This window comes from Magnolia sinica, chromosome 4, assembly GCF_029962835.1.
Source record: "Magnolia sinica isolate HGM2019 chromosome 4, MsV1, whole genome shotgun sequence".
Classification (NCBI taxonomy): Eukaryota; Viridiplantae; Streptophyta; class Magnoliopsida; order Magnoliales; family Magnoliaceae; genus Magnolia; species Magnolia sinica.
In genome coordinates this window covers 2,729,987-2,747,530 of record NC_080576.1, presented here as the reverse complement: position 1 = coordinate 2,747,530, position 17,544 = coordinate 2,729,987, and positions in this window count along the sequence as shown.

The following is a 17,544-nucleotide window of genomic DNA, read 5'->3' as shown; positions in this document are numbered from 1 at the left end:
GATGTCAGCGGATTGTCTTGAGATACCTGGGATTGGGATCAGATCACCGACTCTGTTTGGCACACCAGGCCAATCCCAGGATTTGACTTCCAATCCCTTCCAATACCATCCAATCCCTTCCAATCCGACCGGCCAAACGGGCCCTGAAAGCCTCCTGAGGGATGTAGAAGTTCTCGATCAAGCTGGTATTGATATTTTCTCTTCATCCATGTCTGTTTTACCTCATGAACAGGGTGGATGACAAATAAAAATCACCATGGCCCTAGGAAGGTTTCAACTGTGAACATAATTATTCCCACTGCTACCTGTGGTGTTGTCCACTTCAGTTTTGGATATGCTTCAATTTTAGGCTCATGTCAAAAAATGATATATAAAAATAGATGGACAGCGTGGATAAGATGATATGTTAAAAAAGGATGGACAGCATGGATAAGATACATACATCCATGTAGCCCCCACAAAGTTTATCCTCTGCGTCTAGGAAGCGGATTGGCTGCTGTAGCTCACAACAGCTATATAGGTTCTGTATTCACATCAGCAAAGCTTGTGGGTATAACCACGAGGTATATGTTATATCCAAATAGTCCATTCATCCGGCGAACTTGTCTTAAGGCTTAGATACATATATAACTTTTCAGTAGAACACAGTGAAAAAAGCAGTGCGGGATTGAACGTCTACTGTTGCAACCTTTTTGGGGTCACTGAAGTTTTGGATAAATATGGTAAAACAATTTTCCTTCTCATTCAGGTCTTTGCGACCTAATGAACAGATTGGATGGAAAATAAACCTTATGATGAGCCTTATGAAGTTTTTAACGGTGAAAATATTATCTCCGCTACTATTTGTGGTGTGGTCCATATGATCTTTGGATATGATTCATTTTTCTGATAATGCTCTAAAATGATCTCTAAAAATAGATGAACGGTGTAGATATAATAAATACATCAATATGGTAACTTTGATATCCTTTGAACCGTTCGTATAACTCGAGCTCGAGGTGCGTCTCGTCTTCTCACGCAACGTACCTACAGCAGCTATATACCTGGCGTGAGGTACACCAGCCATCCAATTCTCTGCTTTCACACCTGTTTGACGCGGGAACGGAATGGGCCCTGCCCCCGCCTAGTAGATAATCCGTCCAGGCAGGGATCTGTGGGCGTACCGTGATGTATGGGTATTATCCACTCTGTACACCTATTTTAACATATCATTTTATAATACAAGCCCAAAAATTAGCCAGTACCAATGGTTAACTGGACCACACAGATAGGATTAAACATCGACAGTTGAAAACTTGTTTGGGGCCACAGAAGTTTTGCATAAAGCTTATATTTGTTTTTTTTTTTTCCCCCCCTTGATCCGGGTCTATGTGACCTTATGAACAGGTTGGATGTACAATAAAGATCACGGTGGCTCGTAGGAAGGTTTCAATCGGTGGGTGTCATTATCATCCTATGCTGTGGTCCACTTGAGCTTGGATTTGACTCATTTTTGGGTTCAGACGCTCGAATTGTATTAAAATATGAATGGACGGTGGGGATAAAACCCATACATCACGGTGGGCCCCAAAGAGCCCCTGCCTTGACGGATTATGGTTGAGGCTGGGCAGGACGCAATCCGCTTTGGTTTTACGCAAGCACAAGCTCTGTGGGACCACCATTTTTATATGTAAAATCCACTCCGTTCATCAGGTTCTGTCCTCGATTTTAGACCGTTGAAGAAAAAATCATCATGATTCATAACTAAGATGGTCCAGAATAGAGGGACACAATGCTGACACGATCCTAACCATAGATTTCTATTTGGGCACACCATGGTCTGTATCTATCATTAAAAAAAACTGTTAATCAGATGTAAGTCACAGGAATAAAAAAAAAGGTAGAAAAATAGGACTGATCCAAAACTCTGAATGAAAAGGTTTTAGGAGCAGTTTTACACTGTTGCCATCGGCAGGGCCATGTGATTTGTGATGGGACTGATATTTTCATTATACAGTGAAAATAAGGATTCTAACCTGATGGACGGAGTGGATTTACATATACAACAAGGTGTGCCGCATAGAGTTAGGGTGTTTAATGCCTAAAACATGTATTGCAGTCGAGTCATAGGATTCTTGTCAAGAGGCAAGTAATGCCTTCCAACATCAATATACACGAACTCGGTGTGTGCACTATCACTCCCGACAACCAATGCATACGTCAGTCCACAACATGCAATTGATGCGCCATCTTTTAGGTAGAACGTACACATTACAGCAATAGCTCTTCATAACCGTCCGATCAGTTGCCTTTTTTCGAATTTTTTTTTTATTTTTTTTTATTTTTAAATAAAATTTCTGGATGGTTAACAAAGCTATGGACAATGGTCCACAAAAAAATTCCCATAGATCAGAAGGTTTATGGACTATGGCCCATCCAAAGTAGATGGGCATGGTAACGGTTGGACACCCACTTTCAGGACTTGTTACCTGATTACATAGACCTCCAGTCACTGGAGATACAAGTGGCAACATCGTAATATATTAGTATATCTCATGGCGTTTTGATATTTCTTATCACCGTTCATTTCTTCATACGTGGCATACGTGGATTAGTTTGGAACTGTTCGTACAGTAGTCTTACAGTCACTGAACCACAGACCAGAAATCACACTTTGTGGACGATCCTAGCCCTAAATATGTGGTTTGCAAATCTGCCATAAAAAGGCAAAAATCTCAACGGCTGACATTCGTTCATAAAAAGTTCGCCTAGGAGAAGCTTTTGATGGACCAATCAATGCAACTTTTTGGTAGGGAGCAATCAATGGAAAAACGTGCGTGATGCATGGTTCGGATCATCATGCATGTACACCACGTGTACGGTACAAGATATAGAGGCAAGGAAATTCCAGAACCCGGAGGCATTGGATCCCTGCCCTTTAAAAATATTTTCTTTTAAATGCATCTGCGGTTATGGGCATTGGATGGAGAATCTGAGAGGGGCATTGAGGCTTGTGACGCTATCCTATAAACAGCCTTGAGAGGGTAAAGGGGCCTACCTTGATAGAACCCTATGAAAAAGACTGCATAATTTTCAAAAAGAAAATTTCCTAATTATGTCCCAATTTTCTTTTGTCATTTTGCTGAATTGATGGATTAAATCTCTAATCATTTTTTTCGTCGTGCCTGTGTTTTTATTTCTTTTAATTGGCGTAAGCTTGGGGCTTGGGATAGACCATTATCGGAACTCGGCTCAATTTTCTATATTTTGGTCCGAAAGTGGGGTTATGATACTAGGGAATTGGCACATTTCGTGGAGAGGATGGGGTTTGCAAGGCGGGTGAATTGTTTGCAATGAAAGCCACATTACTTGTAACCCTAACATGGTGTAATAACACCCTGATCCATAGCTGAAGTGGTAGACTGAGTGAAAGATATCTCGTTTCAACACTTAGGTCTTAGTATTGATCCCTAGCGGGGGTGGCTAACTGTGAAGTGTGAACTGACAGTGAGATATACTAACAAGCTAACAGAAAAGAAAAAAACATTGTGTAATAAACATTGAATGTAGATTGCCTTTGGCCCCATGCAAAGCAAGCTCCTATAGTTGGAAGTTGTTGATGCATAAATATGGGTTGCCTTCCCTAGACTTTCGAGTACCTGTATAGGGAATCATATCTCGAACGTGTTGTGCGTATCTCTCAAGATCCTTGGCGAGGATATCAAGTAGATCTGTGTTGCAATCGTCTTCCGAAACCCTTGGCTAGGATCTTGGATAGATACAGTTGGAACTGGGTTGGATTTAGTAGAGGCACGGGATAAGAGCGGGCGGTCGTTTCGAGGAAGGGTTTTGCCAACTTAAATTTGTATAGACCTGGGCCCTTTAATGGACAGTAGTCGAGCTCCTTTTGGTATCGGGTGGACCAATGGGTTTTTCGACCTGCCTTTAAGGTATGATGAAAGCTTGGAGCTGATCTTATTTCCAGCTCGGACTGGAGGCAAAAGTCGGATTCTTAGTCATATTTGTTGTTGACAGACTTGACAAAGTGTACAAAGTCTCGGCCCGACATTTTTTTATTGGTTGTCCCATTTTACCCAAAACAGAAGCATCGTGGGGCTCATAGAGATGCCCATCACAAATTCATTGTGTCTATTAACTTTGTTTGGCAACGTGGATTTGGATTACTTGAATTAGAAATTGAAATATCCTCAATTTGGAATTCTCTTGTTTTGTTTGGCACCCTGGATTTGGAATCCCCTACAATTCACAAATATGCATATTTTACTTATAGGGGTTTGCATTGAATCACTAAATCAAATTTAATATCCTCAATTAATGCACATATGTAATGTTTGACACAGTGATTATAGTAAGCCCATCGAAATATATACTTTGACTTTAAATAATTAAATTCTAAATCTCAAATGGCCATCCATGTACAAGCATAGAATCACAACCAATCAAACTAACCTATGAAATTTAACTGATGATTTACGCGTACAATGTTTGGATTGCACAAATCATTCTATTAAAGTAATTTTAATGATGCAGTTGATAATTTAATTGTTTTGGGATATTATTGGTGGGCCATGGGCCTAATAAATTAGTAGCCTAGTGACACACGATGTTATACACATGACTCATGGGAGGATTTTAGATGAAATCCTATCTTTCACTTTGGATTTCAAATCATTGAAATCCTTCGTTACTTTATGGTGACATGATGTTTATGTTGTGTTTTTTTTTTTTTAGAATAAAAATAAATTTCAAAAATAAAAGTTATTTTTAAAAAGTAAGTAAATATAATAATTATTTAGACTTTCTATAAATAGTGTGTATAGCCAATCAGTAAGAGGAGGTTTTTGCTTATGCAATCAGGGTTCAAATCTCCTTTGTACCGTCCGCGCACGCGTACACGTGACGTGGTTTGTAGGGCTGCTCAGGCGCTTTTTGACACTTTATTAGGCGCACTTAGCAAATAAGTGCATATATATATATATATATATATATTAAAGATCAAATCATTCTCTACCTATACGTAGATGATCTGCTAATATTTAGACCAAATGAGGACTGTGTGAAAGAAACTAAAAAGTTTCTAAGTAGCAACTTCGACATGAAGGATATGGGTAAAACCGATGTAATATTAGGTATTAAGATTTATAATCTTAATGATGGAATAGCCTTAGCACAATCTCATTACCTAGAGAAAGTCTTAAAGAAGTTTAATCATTATGATGATAAACTGGTTTCAACCCCATTTGATCCAAGTATTAAATTGGTTAAAAATACTGGTAGATGTAAAGCACAACAAGAATATGCGAGTGCTATTGGGAGTTTAATGTACGCAATGAATTGCACTAGACCTGATATAGCATTCACAGTAGGAATGCTAAGCAGGTATACCAGTAATCCAGGACAAGTACATTGGAATGTGATTTCGAGAGTTTTAAAGTATTTAAGATGAACCATAGACTATGGACTGCATTATAAATCATATCCCGTTGTACTTGAAGGGTACAATGATGCAAGCTAGAATGCAGATAACATAGAATATAAACCTACAAGTGGTTGGATATTCACTCTTGGAGGGGGAGCAATATCATGGGCATGTAAGAAATAAACGTGCATATCTCACTCTACAATGGAAAGTGAGTTTATTGCACTTGGTGCTATTTGTAAAGAAGATGAATGATTAAGATACTTATTGTTGGAAATCCTGTATTGGCCAAAACCTACACCTGCCATATCTATCTTTTGTGATAGTCAGGCTACTCTTTGTCATGCTATGAGTAAGACTTATAATGGTAAATCTAGAAATGTAGGTCTAAGGTATAACTTTGTTAAAGGATTGCTCAGAAATGGAGTAATCACAGTGGAATATGTTAAATCCATCCTGAACTTAGCAGATCCTTTGACAAAAAGGTTTATCAAGATCAAATAAGAAGAACAACTAAAGGAATGGGACTAAGATCCATAAATATGTAACTTTCACTCTTGATGGTAACCCTACCTATGTTTTGAAATATATGATAAGTTCAAAGGGACAAACAAGTCAAGTATGTGATTAAAACATACACTAGAAAAAGAAAATTTGAATCTCATTCCTAAAAGTCTAGTGCTTGGTTTCTGCATTTCATAAGAGACTGAGTACTAACTCTTAATAGATCTATAAGCAGACTTTGCTGAGATGAAGAAGAATCATCTTTGATAGATCTACCTATATGAGTAGAGAAGTGAGACCGCTTTTGAAGAGATTGGGATCGTGTCTAAAATACTCATGAAATAAGGACACACACAAGGCTAGAAATGTGCGAACTTTTAGATCTCCAGTTATATATGAATAGATGTGTGTTATGTGTCTGGTGAGTCACATAAGGTCCTTAGTTCAAGACTAATAGGTCACTAAGTACCTGGCATAACTTTAATACGTATACACTAAAGTAAATGTTCAAATCCAAAAGATACCTTTACTTATGCACTTATTTATACTGATATGCCATTCGTTCTAGAATTTGATTTTATTTTTGAAATTGTGGGGGATTGTTGTGTTTTTTTTTTTTTTTAGAATAAAAATAAATTTCAAAAATAAAAGTTATTTTTAGAAAGTAAATAAATATATTAATTATTTAAACTTTCCATAAATAGTGTGTATAGCCAGTCGGTAAGAGAAGGAGTTTTTGCTTATGCAACCAGGGTTCAAATATCCTTGAAGACGGTGCGAAATACCATCTGCGCGCGCGTGGCGTGGGCTGTAAAGCTGCTTGGGCGCTTTTTGGCGCTTTATTAGGTGCACTTAGCACTTCGCATCCTCGCAAGGAGCAAAAAGAGCTTTAGTCTTTTTGGCACATGGTTCAAAATTTTCAGGCCATGGTATAACTGGAATTGAATTAGGATTTATCTTGATGATTTATTACCTTTTATTGATTAAGAGTAATTGTGACATGATTGTACATGTGGCACTTATGCCATGTGTCGCTTATGTGGATAAAGTTTTTCCTGTTGGATAACTGCTTCTTTTTGAATGGGTACAGAAATAACTGCCATAAGATAAAAAGTCATGTCCTTTCATGGAAGGCAATTATTTGTTGTGAATGAGTATGAATTTTTTGAAGAGGCACTTTAGCACATCTTCAGGAAGAAATCCATAACCTTTCAATTGATATAAATCCTGGATACTTTGTGCAATTACTCTCGATCTAATCTCTTGCTAAGTTTTTTTTTTTTTTTTTTTTTTATAAACATCTTAAGGCATATCAGTGTCAAAACTAGAGATCTGTTCAACACTTAAATGTGCAAATTTTTGTGTTGAAAATTGGATTGAGAGTTCATTGTATTCTGAAGACAATTTGCATATTTCATTCGTTTGCACTTGCTGGAATTTCCAGAATAGGGCAGGAAATTTGTCTTGAGAAATTGACTATTCAAGTTGAGTCTTGAACCTGATAGATCTGATCGTTTCGTTATCGTTTTCTTCTATCCTCCGTTGTGTACAAGAATCACTTATTTAACTAACAGTTTATATGCCATCTAAGCTGTTTATATGGTTATTACCACTCAGATAAAGCGACAAATATCATCCCCATCAAAAACTTTTATGGCCCCCAGAAGGTTTCTAATGGTATTTGTTTTATCCCTGATGTTTTGTGGTATGGACTACATGAGTTTTGTATCTGCTTGATTTTTAAATTTTTATCCTATTGTCGTCTTGTAAAATTGATGGACAAAGTGTAATTGTGATGGGCATCTTTATGGGCCCCACACAATTTCCGACTGTAGGAACTTCCTGTGCCCACAATCTTAGTAACATAAAACTGATGAAACCTTCCTTGAGTTGACCTTGACGTTTATATGCTATCTGAGCTGTTCAGAGGCTTGTTACCACTCAGATAAAGGCACAAATATTATCCTGATTAAAAACTTTTGTGGCCCCCACAAGGTTTCCAATGGCGTTCGTTCAATCCCTGCTATTTTGTTTGAGCGCCCACATGAATTTTAGGCTTGATTTTTAAACTACTATCCTATTGCTGTCTTGTAAAATTAGTGGACAGAGTAGATTTGTGATGGGCATCTTTGTGGGCCCCACATAGCTACCAACTACAAGAATTTCCTGTGCTAGGGACACAGGCAATCTGCATCCCATAAAAATGTGCCATAATCTTGCATCAGATGTGAGGCTTACCATGAAAAGGGTAAAGTCATCATTTCACATAAAGAGCCTTTAAGGTGATCCACCGACTCAACATCTCACATGTATATACCAGACATTTTTATTGAGCCATGCTAGGATTGTAAGAATCTAGATCTTATGCTTATCACGAACAGAAATTTTCTATTTTCCTGTATTGTGATTGGTTCACATCATCACTGACCTTGTCAACACTACTGCATCAAATGTAGTCTATAATGATGTGGCCCGGTTACATTGCAACAAATAGTTTTGTTTTGTTTTGTTTTGTTTTTTTTGGTTGATTACACGTAGATGATACAAGTTCGGATTATATTAGATTCTTACAACTTCAGGTTATAGGCAAACTGGATAGAGATGTGAGATTGCTTCATCCTAAATTGCCTAAATACCATTTAATTACTGAAAAATCTTTCTCATCCTCTATCAGAGTACTTGTAATGTTTTCTTTTTCTCTTTTGTCGGTGGCAATTCTTGTTATATGAGTAGGATTGTTTCAAGAGGGGTGGAACCCACAAATCCACATTTAAATACCTTTATATCCTATTATGTCGCCATTTCGTTTGTCCTTTTTGAACCAATCAAATCATAGGTGGCTACTCGTTAAACTTAGTCTCATGGGCCCCCAACACAGCTCACAAAGTATAATTGCAGTTGCAGGATGGTCTGGCTGGCCTTGAATGGCATGTGCCATGACTTTACAGTATAATCAAGAAGATCATGGACCGGTTGAGATGGTTTAGCAAACTTTGATTAGGTTTGAAGGGCCACAAAAGAGAGAATAGTTATAAATACTAGGGTTCACTTACTAAAAGATAAATATGGCTGGCAGCTAATACAATTCATGAAGCGGACCCCACTAACAAAAAAAATCCACCTACCCACCCCATTACTTACTATAATTAGATAATTCACAATGGAAAACACCTAATATGAGTTAATAAGGCTGGAAAATAATATTGTACTTGGACATATATTTTTACTGGTATTTAGGCATCTTCCCTCATACATGGCCTGCATTTATTTGAGAAATAGTCATTTGAAAGAAAAAAGAGGAGATGAGTGGTCCATTAGGCTGGATTATTATAATCTTTCATTTGTATTTCATGTATATCTTGTAAATTTATGTACAGCTATTGTGTACAGCTGTACATATCTCTAAGTTCTAATGATGTGTATAAATGTCTCCTCGTATCAATGAATACACAAGATTTCTTTATATTAAACGTGCAGGTGTGGTCCACCTGATTAGGGACTGACCTAACTTTTGGTCTTGGCAGCAACGTCCATCTGATGAACGGCCTCAATCTCACACGTGCGTTATATAGTATTGCGAAGCCGGTGTACAGTTTGGTATACTTGTGTTCGGAGCGTGGAAACAATTTAGGGGCGCATGTTACACTCGTGAGTGCGCATTGTAGCATTTGCTATGAATTGGAGCTGAGCTGTGAAGCCGTGGAGCTTCAAGCCTGGCTAGTTAAAGAAAAGAAAAAGAGATGAAGAGAGGTCCAAGTTCCCAAAGAGATTGGTGGTGTGTGGGGCTTCAGCGACTGCTTTAACCTCAGCCTCATCATCATTCTCAGACGCGCCGGCCTCCTAGCGAATGGGGAAATGCCAAGTGTCTACGCTCTAAGTGGCCCACTGGGACCATCTGAAGAGAATACATGGGCCAAAAGCCGGTCCATATCAATTTAATCAAGGTTCAAAAGCAAATGGCAATGATGAAAAAACTAGATATTCAATAAGCATATCATAACCTTGTTGGTTGGTCTAAAGCAGGCCCTAATACATTGGACTCTGGCATTTATTCAGCTACCTTAATGTAGCATGGGTGTCGTGACTAGCTCCTGTAGGGTCACATGGCACATGTGTCAAGGATCCATGCCATTCATTGAGCAAATTACACCATGAACATGCATTGGACAAAAAATAATGTTGATTCATGTAGAAGCCATCACTGCTACCAAGTAAATTAGTCACTAGAATTAAATTATCATTATTGATACATGTCCATATTAGACTTTGTGACACAGGATGAATGTGATGAGATTGATCACCGTCTTCCACAAGGATAACTGCTTCGAATCCACAGAGTTTATAACTACTTCGAATCCATGGAGTTTTTGTGGATTCTTCACATAGACTTCTCGAATCCACGAGAAAAAAAACAAGAAGAGTAGAAATAAATTCTAATAAATTTGTAATTTGATAGATGAGTCAAATAAATGAGTTCACAACCCTTTAAATAGGGATACCAAACAATAAGAAAGAAATCAGAAGCAAACTACAACTAAAACTCATAAAATTCACAACTTAACTATTTATAGACGATCATGATGTCTACTAGTGCGCAAGTTTTTTGGCCAAAAATAGTAGGTGTCTTATTTGGCTTCACTAAGCTGTTTTCCTAATTATTCTAAGCTCTTTTCACGTTGGGCGCAACTCCTAAAGCCCAACGGATGAAGAGTTATAATCAAACTAAAACTTACTATTTATAATAAGAACAGAATTAAAATAGGGAAACGACCATCGATCTGGAGGTATTTTGCAAATCCGGCTTGCACCGGGGTTGGGTGGCTAAAGTAGCTCAATCTACCCCAAAATCATATATTTTTACGCCCGATAACTCATTCCAAATTGCGAGATATGCCCGATCTAAGGCCTGACGATCTAGATCACTTCTGTCATTAACCGGGCCTTTTCTGATCCATCTTGGCCATGAAACTGTTCGTGACCCCCTGTACATCACTTTGTGTGGCCCATTAGACTATTATTGACACTTGGACATATTTATTTATTAGATTATATTGAGATTATTCGATATCTGAGTTTATAAGTTTATAAGTACGAATGTGATTGTTTTATGGTAATGCATGTGCATAGATATTTAGTTTGATTGTTATAATGGGAAATATCCAATATTCATCGATTTATGAGATGATCAAAATATGATTTCATTTGGATCGGCATAATCAACCTGTATATAATTAGATTGTGTTAGCCTATGTATTGTGTTAGAGATGGATCATTGGTTGATTGAATTGTTCATGCATAATGATTATTTAGACAATAAACATTTGATTATTTAAAATGTGTGAATTAAATTATACGTAATGCGAGACCAATTACCTACCGGTGATAGATCAATTTCAATCTAATTGTGTTGAGAGTATCCTGGTCCTGCTGGTGGCCCTAATGTCATCGTTATTACTCCATGATATGTGGCAACGTCGCTTGAAGTAATACTAATTTGGCATGCATTTTTAAGGTCATGTTTACATGTTTAATGGGGTCAGAAACATACGAGAAAGTGGCCAAATCAAGAATAGGTCATGTAGATGTGTTGAAAAAAGATTGTATATAATTACACAATGATAACAACATACAAGAGAATTATCTAAGGTACCAGATTAAATGGATGGTCAAATTTTGTTATGAATATTTGTTGAAAAATATATATGTATTATAATATTAATAATTTTAATGGATTTTGATCAATCAAGTTTGTAAAGATAAAATTCTTTTGATCTCAAAAATAAATAAGTTTGCACCACAGTTGGAGCATTGAAATTTGTAGCGTGCACATATGGAATCAAACATGCTCAGCTGAATGTAATCATATCAATGGTTTAGGACAATTGGTTGAAAATTGGAATGATTCGCTCGTGATCCACTCATGGATTTAATGCAATGTTATCACTTAAGGAGGATTTTAATGTCAGAGGTCTTATACTGGATATACCTTATTTAAGGGTGTAAATTGTTTTGTTTTGTTTTTCTTTTTTTTTTTTTTTGTTGTCGTCAGGAGAGCATAATAATTTAGTGTATCTCATTATCACCATAATATAGGAGATATTAGAGTTTATTTTGATTTTTTATATATATAATTGAAGCTTATATATAAAGATGTAAGTTCTTGGTTTGGTACATCTCTCTGTCTCATTTCAAAGTTTAGTTGTAGAGAAATCTCTTTACACCTAATAACTAGGTCTATGAATCTAGAGATTCGATGGTATGTATATTATTTTCCTTTTTTGTGATTAGGCATTTATTCATCTACACACTTATTATTTATTTTTTTAAAGAAAATAATTGTTATTTTGTTATTAAAATATTTAAATTGGCATATTGTATAGTATTACTTTCAAAACTATGGTAACAAATTCCAACTTGAGAAATCCCACCCTAAAGAAAAACTAATTTTCTTTCCCTACACCTCCTTTTCTTTGTATCCTTTAACCTTTGCATTCTACTAGAAAGGGGCGCTTCATTTTCAAGAGACAATCATAATCACGACATTTTAAGAAGGACAAAAATACTCTTAGAATGGTGATTTTGATATCACCACCCCAAAAATCGGCAGATTAGACAGGTCAAACCTCCACGAGAAAAATGCGCTGCTACAGAGAACTCCAAAGTTCATGTTCAATGTACGGGCCTGAGTCACCATATGAGTTTACTTACCTGAGTTTTGGCAGATGTCATGTTCAAGATGCATACTACCTAATGAACGGCCTGGATCTCTGAGATGTCTGCCATCCAACGTGGAAACCAGGCCCTAAATCTTGGCTCCCATGCAACGCGCTTATTCTATCAAAACCCGGTATACCATTCATAAAAAGAAGAACTGACCACTTCATTTGATTTGGAACTAAGATAGTGGCGTGTTCTAGTTACTCCATTTTTTCCTTATGATGTGGAAAACTTCACGTTGTGCGATTGACTGTGGAGTCGTGGATCGCTGCACACATTGTAACGGCCTATATTCTTCCATGAATGGATTACGTGACCGGATTGGTTTCATCTTGGGAGTCCACTTTCCAGTTTCCAGGTGGTGGTGCCCATGCGTTTTATAGTTTTGGTCCACCTCAATGACATATGCAGAGAAATGCCAAGCCTGCATTCTCATTTGATTAGTGTTGCGAATGTTATATTAGTTCACTACATTAATTACATTATTTTAGGGAGAACTGACCACTTACATGCAATCGTACCATAAGTTATGGTACAATACCATCTCTATCCCAACATGTTTGCCTTCACTATTAGCCGCCCCCACTAGGGAATCGTTACCAAGACCTCAATGTTGTAACGAGGTATCTTTCACTCAGTTTACCACTTGAGCTATGGATCTGGGTTACGTTACAAGAAATAGCAGGGACTGAATGCCCATTGATGAAGCCTTCAATGGTGCAGGAGTTCCGGTGCTTTCTCTTCATCCGGATGAGAATCACCTTATGAACATGGTTGGATGGCATATGAGCATCGTGGTGGGCTTTAAGAAGGTTTCAACGGTGGGCATTCGGTCTCCACTGTTTCCTGTATGGTGTAGCTCACTTGAGTTTTGAATCCAGGTCATAACATGGGATGGCAATGCATGTGGTGTTAGTATATAAGACAGACATAGTCACTGGTACTTATGGAGCTTAGGGCCTATTTGGTCAGCAGGATTAAATGGTATGGAATTGTATATTATAAGTTTAACACCATTATTTCGCAATGATTGTATGTCCAGAAGTGTCATGGTATCTTGACCATTCAATTCTTATGTTTATAATCGGACTCTTTTTTAGGTAAAAACACTGGATTAAGCAAAACTCCTATTTAGTGGACTATGAAATTGCAATCAACGGATCATATTCATAACTAATGTTGGTCACTTGTAAACATATATAGTTCAAATGTCACCCCTAAAAGATGCATAGGGATGGACAACATGAATAAAACACATGTATGAATGTGGATCCCATAGATGTAGTGATTGTCAAAATCTACTATAAATGCTGCATGGACCAAATACAATTTCATTCCACCTAATCCCATTCCTTCCCATGCATGTAGGGGTGTACACGAACCGAGCTAGCTCTGTTAGCTCGCTCGACTCGACTCGAAAAAGCTTGATTTGACTCGGTTTGAAGCTGAGTTCAAGCTGATTTTTTGAGCTCGAAAATGAGTTTGAGCCGGCCCCGGCTCGAATTGACTTGGATTGAACCCAGCTCGAATTGACTTGGATCGAACCGAGTTCGGTGACTCGGTTACTTTGATATTGATGTTGCTCACCAAGTGTTTGATGAAATGACCCCCCCCCCCCACCCCTCTTTTAAAAATTTTTTTTTTTTATAAAATTTTTATGTTGCTTAGAAAGTGTTTGATAAAATACCTATAAAACCATTACTGTTATCTCAAATATAATGATATTTTGAAGGTGCAATTCAGGTGTTTGTGAAAATGCCTCAATAGTGAACTCTGCTCGATTTTGGCTCGAACTCGGCCCAAGCTGCTGTCCAAACTGAGCCGAGCTGACCAGTCAGGCTCGAGGACCAAGCCGAGCTGAGGTCAGCTAGTGGCCGAGCCGAGCCAGCTCGGCTCGACTCGATGTACAACCCTACATGCATGGTCTCCAAGAGTAGGATGAAATTTGCACCTAACCAAATACATTTCCATTCTACTTAAGCCCAAGTACCAAACATGCCTTTTAAGGTCACAGGATATTCCTACTACCACGGGTTTCTGGCAAGTCCCGTCCAAAAACATCAGGCCCCACCACAAAATCACATCAATGCCGTGAAACTTTACACGTGACATGCAAGTGCTTCTTGGTGGGGGCTACTGTTTCTGTGGTACTGATGTGCGGCACGAGTGGAATGTTGGTGGGAAAGATAGTACGATACCACGAGTTACAGTAAGTTGCCTGTACGGGATTAGTTATCAAATCTAGCTAGATGTATAAAAAGGAGGACATGATGACAAAAACATAGAAAAATAAATAAATGAAAATGTGTATTTTCCCTTCAAATAAAGCTTAACATAAAGCAAATCAAAACAAAAGTTAAAATTACTTTTAGACGCGGATTGCGTCCTGTCTCTTCGTCCTGGCAGTGGATCTGTGAGGCCCACCTTGATGTATGAGCCCAAAAAGTAGGCAGATCTAAATTCAATTGGACCACGTGGTGGGGATTGAACGGTGTGGATAAAACAAATACATCATGGTGGGCCCCATAGAGGCCCTGCCAGGAAGGAGTCAGGAAGCCATCCGCGTTCACTTTTCTTTTTTTTCCTTTTATCTCCTTTTTCGTTTTTCAAATGGACGATGGAGAAAGCTCACAGGTTTGTCAACACACGCGTGTACTAGTCAGCTAATGTACACGCAACCTCATATGACAGCTTTTGGGGTAGGTGCAACATCCAAGCCATCCATCAGAAGAGTACCACTAGGTAGATTCCTCATCCCAAGAATCAGTTCTGTCCATTGGTCGAGTGGACCACAGCTAATTGAATAAATGTACGTGACCTAACAAAATCTGCCAAAGCTTTCTAACCCGTCCACTTATTTCTATTATCATGGCTCACCCACTGAGTGGACCACCTTGAATATTTCACTCGTGCGCCTCGGTGGCATATATCGTGGCGTGTGCATTAGCTGACTTTTACACGCGTGTGGGTTTCGTGAAGTTCCAAAGGATTTTGTTCTGGAATATTTCGTGAAGAAGGTAATTGCTACGTGTATTCACTCGTGTGAGATGGATGCAAGGGCTATGTAACACGTGTCGTGTATTCAAATAACTGGCCAGCTCGGCTCGGTTTGGTCAGCAACTCGGGCCGGCCCGAGTTCTAGCCGAGTTCGACATTGAGGCATTTTCACAAACACATAGACTGCAACTTCAAAATCTCATTATATATAAAATAGAAGCAATGATTTTACAGGTATTTATCAAACACCTTCCATACAACATAAAAATCAAGAAAAAAAGGATATTTGTTTCATGTACATGCCTTCCTTGCCACCAGCCACACTTGGTTGAGTCATTTCATCAAACACTTGGTGAGCAACATCAATTGCAAAGTAACCTAATCACTGAACTGGTTCGGTTCGAGCTGGAGCCAGCTCGGACTCGAAAAAAGCAGCTCGACTCGGCTCGACCTAAGCTTCGAACCGAGCTAGCTCGGTTCGTGCACACCCCAGATGGATGCAAGGGCCATATAACACGTGTCGTGCGGCCCATTTCGGGCCATCCATTTGGTACTAAAAAATCAGGCCGGTCCACTCATCGGGTGAGTCACACAATGTGGATGGATAAGGACCATCGATTATTTTTCTCATATTGATGAGTGTCTCAGATTAATTTTCCGGGCAGGACATGCCCGTAACACGCCGTACCTGATGAAGCGTCCAGATCTTGCACATATGATCCACGTCGGCACGTGTCACCTATCCATCTCACAGATGCGAGTAGACTTCGCACTCCTCCACTTGAAATATGCCGGTATATGCAACCCCACCAAAGCAAGGGAGCGAGGTCCCACACGTGGGAAAAACAAGAGCCGTCCGACTTTTTAATCCATTGCACTTTTGATTTTATGTGTTTGTTTGGGTTCCATGCTTGGGATTCCTACATTTGTAGTGGGAAAGTCATTTTGATATCTGAGCCACCTTTTGCTACACCGACCTTTTAGTCCATACACTATCTTGTAAAGCAAAAGGTCTGGAATCCTATGCCTCGTATCCTCTCTCTCTTGGCTCTTCTACTCCCCTTCAAAACCACCAGATTCCATGCAACAATTATTTCAAAGCCCCTCCTGTACACATGTGACATCTGATCCGTGCATAACGTGTAACTATTGTATTGATGACCTGGCACAAAAATCAGGCAAATCCATTCATCAGGGGGCCCACATGACTGTGTTGAATCAGGACTGTCGGTAAGCCTTTTTAATGAGCAAATAGACCGGATTACTGTTTAATGTCATGAATGACCCTATTTAACACTCATCAAGTAGACCAACTATAGGATCCGGAATTCGTAACTGGCATATGTAGGGCTCTTGGTTTGGAGATCAGGATCGTCAAATTGATGGGCCACACCATTGATGGCTGACACCCCCAAAAACTTTCTAGGCCAATATCTGGCCCTTTCCTGGCCTTGTATTAGATTTCTTTGTGGAGGCCTGTTCCTTTAGTATTAAGGGACCTATAGCAGCTCTGTCTTATCTAATAAGAGCTGTTCTGATATAAGCTATGGAGTTGTGTGTTGTTCCCTTGTCTTTTGCTCTGTCTCATGTTTTATGATAAGCTTGCATGGTCAAGCCAATTTTTATTATTTTTTATTTTTTAATTTATTTTTATAACAACAAAACAGCTATTGAAAGTTTTTATTTGAAATAAACTTGTCTGGTAAAACATTTAGATAATAGCTTTGTTTTAAAAAAGTCCATTACACGGGTACACCTTTAATATAAACAGTCTACCATGCAGAACCCACCCTGGTCATGGATCATTCATTGTTAGGAGTGACCTTGATATGGGTCATCTATCATGCCAGGACTACTTAATTTGGATATGGGTTGTCTGTCATGTTGGATATTAGATGCGAATTGTC